Here is a 4,571-nt window from a genome sequence, read left to right as displayed (position 1 = left end):
ATATTCCCCCAAATGGGGTGAGAAAAGTTAAGGAAAGAAAAACCCGATTTAGTGAATTCATACAGAAAAACCAGTAGCACTTTGCCTTTGAGTCTTTTGAAAGATCTTAGGTGGAGAAGGATTGAGTGGCTTTAATGAGTTGTTTTTTTTTTTTTTTTTAAAGGTGTCCCACCCCTCCCTTCCCAGTCCACCCCAGGAATCTTCCTTGACAGGGAAATAAATAAATAAATAAATGAAAAGATGCAGGCTGTGAATGGAGAAATGTCATGAAAGAAATGTTCTATTTTGCTTGTTTCATGATCACAGACAGACAAGGGAAAATGTTTTTTTTTTTTTTTGGAAACAGATGCTAGTCTCTTTAGGGTTGATTTGCCCAAGATGCCCGCCCGACGCAGCCCTCCCCCGCACCCAGGAGGACAGGGAGTTCCGTCCACCCACTTGACCTCCTTTGTTTTCCACTCGGTGACGTGGGAAGGACAGGTTCCTAGATAAAGCCCTAAATCGAGGTCTCTTGCAGCCTCTGCAGCCTTGGGGCTTCTGGTTACGGCTTTATAAGGCATTTGCATCCGATTGCTGCTCCCTTACTGGTAGTAAATAAGGATGATTAAACTTTTCATTATGATAACACCCCACAGTTCCATCTGCACATGTTGTATAAGTAGGTACACAGAGCCTTCAACAGGCCCCCCGAGTCCCCCGGCTGAAAATCACAGTGAAGTGTGCCACTTTGAAATTGAGTAAAAAAAACCAAAAAACCAAAAAAACAAAAAAGAAACACCAACACCATTAAAGTAAAATGTCCCGCTTTTCCTTGAACACATGCCTATGTGTTCCCGTCAGCCGGGGAGCAGTGGCGTCCAGTGGCTTTGAGTAATACCTTCCCTGGGGCCCAGCCCCAGCAAGCACTTCCCTCCCCCTGGCAAAGCCCACTTTTGTAATGATATTTTATTTTGTCACGCCGTAAAACACGCCAGTACTAATGTGATTAAATATTAACACCGTTTCTGAAATTCTTCGCTCCGATGACAAAATACTAGTCGGTATTTAACAAAATGACCCATGCTCAGATCCGAGAGAAGGAATACGTCTTCAGAGCTGCACGAGCCGGGTAGCCACTGGGACGTGCCCAGCGTGTCTTATGGGGTTCAGATGCCCTTCAGAGGGGAGGAAACTCCACTGGCAAGTTGCAGTTCTGGGAAAGTCTAGGCCAGCATGACATGTGATTACGATTTTTTTTTTTCTAAACCAGGAAAGCGAGTCTCTCCAAATCACGCTTCCCCTGACTTCTTAATCAACCCACCGAACAACTTTTATATAATGAAACTCTACATCTCATCATGAGGCCCCGTTTGCACAAAGTTGGAGTGGGGGGGAAGGGTGAGGTTGTGCAAAGGGGGAAACACACACACACACACACACACACACACACACACAAAGCCCCCAGCCTGCGTTTGGGCCTATTCAGGCATCCATGACATCAGTGAGGTTGCCATGCATTTGAAATGAGTTTGCAGAATTGTCCACCTATCTTCGTAATAGATGTGTGGCCATGGAGGAATTTCAAAACTGATAAAGAACTCGAAATAATGCTAGATTGCAGATGAAGGAGAGATTGTAGGAAACAGTATGCTTCTCCCCCTCCTCCTGCCTCTTCCCCCAGAATTTTCAAAACTGGAATTCACCATATTCTGTTACAAGTCGATCCTGGCCAAACTTCCATTCCGTGGGATGCTCTCTCTCTATCTTAAAATCGGGAGCAGTCTAGAAACGCTCTTTCACATACATGGAAGTGGGAGAGGTCTCTGTCTTCGCCCTGCACGCAATCCTGCCCTTTTGGGAAGTAGGACATGTCTACAGTGATGCGGGAGAAATTTTTGGAATTTCACGCTCCCCTCAGCGTTCCAGTCGGAACACAGTAGAACGGTGCTGAGAAATCCGAGGCGGGCGGGATTTGAACACCGAATTTTCCTTTAGACATGGGGCGGGCTGGGGGACGGAGGGGGGCTCCGAACCGTTTCCCCCACTCCCCCACACCTTTGGAGAGCTTTTTCAGGCTCACGCCACCTTGTCTGGGGCAAGGCAAAGGAGCCTTGCATTCTCATCTCCCTGTGAAAGCATCCAGCCAGGGCCGCATGCCTCCATGTGACTTTTTGCAGCCTCCGGAAGATGTAACCCAAAACTTCGCAGGTGTTAATCGGGGGGTAATGTAAACAGGAGCCCCCTTTGTGCAGCTGACGTGGGGGCCTGCCTGCTCCCTGGCTAGTCCGGGACATACTACTACTGTGCTTGGTGCTTGTTTAATATTTCATGGCTGTAATAAACCTGTCTTCTTTGCCCGCCTCCCGACATAAAACCCCAACCCCGCACACATCTGCAATTATACATTTCCACTAAATATTAATAAAGGACAAGGATGTTTTCAGGGGCTGAAAGCTTCTTAGTGTAGAGCTTGCTATGGTTTCGGCCCTGGATTTTTTTTTTTTTCTGGCTGTTTTGCTTTTAAATAGCCACCGCCTTCTAATATGTAACATATACTTATGTATTCTCCTCTGTGTAAATATATACTTTTTTTTTTTGCAGATGGGAGGGTTTTCCTCAAGGATAGCTTTCTTTAATATAAATTCATTTAGATGTCTTGGGAGGCCCCCCTTCAGTCCCGGAAGTAAGAGACTGTTGAAATGGACTTCTTATTTTATTGAGGTTTCTAGGAAAGGAGTGAGGCTTGGTTAATCTAATTTCTCTTTCTAGCAATGAAAGTCTATGGTTCCTGATACGATTTCGTTTGCCTGACAGAGGTATTTAAATTTCCGCAAAGAATCTTAATGGGTCCCGAAAATCGGGCTGCCCTCGCCAAGAAGTTACTCGATACTCCAGGCTGATAGGAAATCTGCATCTTTCATAAATATTCGGGCGAGGACCCGGTGAAATTAGAGGGAGGAAAATTCCTCCCACCGTGGAAGTCTATATCCTTGGAATGTCACAGGCATCTCCTGAGCCCAGTGCATGCTGGAAGGTTTAGCAGAATCACCGTTCTCTCCACTAGAGTGACAGTAACTTTGGGTCGTGTTCTGTGCCCTGCGAGTGATCTCCTTTGCCCACAGCACTCAGCAGATAAACGCTCCTAGGAAGGAAGACGGCATTTAGCTCTGTTGAGTTCATTGTAGAGATTAAAAGGCTATGGCATCATGTCATAGGATCACATGTTTTGGGCGGTCGCCCAAGCCCACTGCAACATAAAAACACCGGAACCCTCTCATGCGGGGTTGGGGGGGATCTGGGTTTATGGGGGGGCCCCTGTAACCAGTGGGTGCACCTTCTAGCCTTTCCTTGCTGCTCCCCCACCTGCTCATTCCCCCTGGGTTCATCGCGCTGCCTCCAGTTGGGATTTTGACTCGCCCAGCGATGTGTTTGTTTTAGGACGATGTCTATTTTTAGGCGTTTCTCAGGCGGACAGATTTGAGTGCGCGTTTTTGATCGCTGGCGGCGGAGATGTTGATACGTCCATGAATGCGTGATCGAGAAGAGAGACATTTGGGGGGGACATTGTCAAGTTTCCTCGTCTTCTCGCACACGCCGGAGCCAGACGAAGGGGTGTGGGGGCCGGGCGTGAAAGAGTCCGGCTGCGGTGGGTGTGGGCTCTGGGTCTGTCCGTCATCCGCAGAGGAAAGCAGGGCCCCGTGCAATTGCGCGTGGGAAGAGCACCCCTCGCCCCACGCCGGCGTACACACGTATGCATGTGCACGGCCTCGCGTATTTCCATCACATCCCCCTGCGACTCCTCCACTTGCCCCCTTAATCTACTTTCTGAGGGCGAGTGGGAAAGAAAGCTAAACCTCCTCTCAATGGCCTTCCCTGGCAGGTTTTGACTCAGTGAAGGCCTGTAAATAGAGGGAGGCATTGGAAGGTCCTAATGATGAAATCTGGACCTCCGGGCCCTCCTGGGCGACGGGTGACTGTGACCTGGAGCATTTCGGTAGCAGACACACGTGTTTTGTGCGTGAGCGTGCATGGAGGTGCCTCTCTGGCTGAGTTCCGCTCACGCGAGACTCTTAGGCCGGGAGAGGAATCTTTGAATCAGCACCCCCCCACTTCCCAATCCCCCCCAACTCCGCCTCTCAGCTGTGGGAAGCGGACGCCGCTTCTCACTCGTGGAAATTCCCCTCCTTTATGGTCATCTTCTGGTACCAGCGACCTGGCACCTTTTGCTCAGTGGGCCGCCCAGCGCAGAGGTGGGCCTGGGAGTTTGCTGCTATCGTCCCACGATGGGACAGCAGGCATCCAGCACCCAGCCTTACCCCCGGGGACCGGTGGCCTTCGGGTGTGAGTGAGGGGACACCTGTGGGCGCGTGTGCACCGCAGGGGGCTCAGACTGGCACACGTATTTTGTGACCGGGCTGAAAAGCGGAGTGAGGTTTCCTTCACTTGAGCGAGGAGAGGGACGTCGGGGAGCCGTGGTTCTCACGGGGTGGGACCGGCACAGGCTCGCTTTGTTCGCTGGCCTGCATTTTAATCAGCCGCCTCTGAGGTTTGGGAAGCGAGTGGAGGGTCTGCTCCCAACACGGTGGGTGTTG

At 50.1% G+C, this 4,571-nt stretch overlaps 1 protein-coding gene across 1 annotated transcript in view; it reads left to right on the top strand.

Moving 5' to 3' along the window:
• MN1 (meningioma (disrupted in balanced translocation) 1) overlaps window positions 1-4,571 on the top strand; it is a 57,204-nt gene that overhangs the window by 13,374 nt on the left and 39,259 nt on the right. The gene's annotated exons all lie outside the window — the stretch shown is intronic.

This window comes from Myotis brandtii, unplaced genomic scaffold (genome assembly GCF_000412655.1).
Source record: "Myotis brandtii unplaced genomic scaffold, ASM41265v1 scaffold303, whole genome shotgun sequence".
Lineage (NCBI taxonomy): Eukaryota > Metazoa > Chordata > Mammalia > Chiroptera > Vespertilionidae > Myotis > Myotis brandtii.
This window is presented reverse-complemented; position numbering and strand designations above follow the sequence as displayed.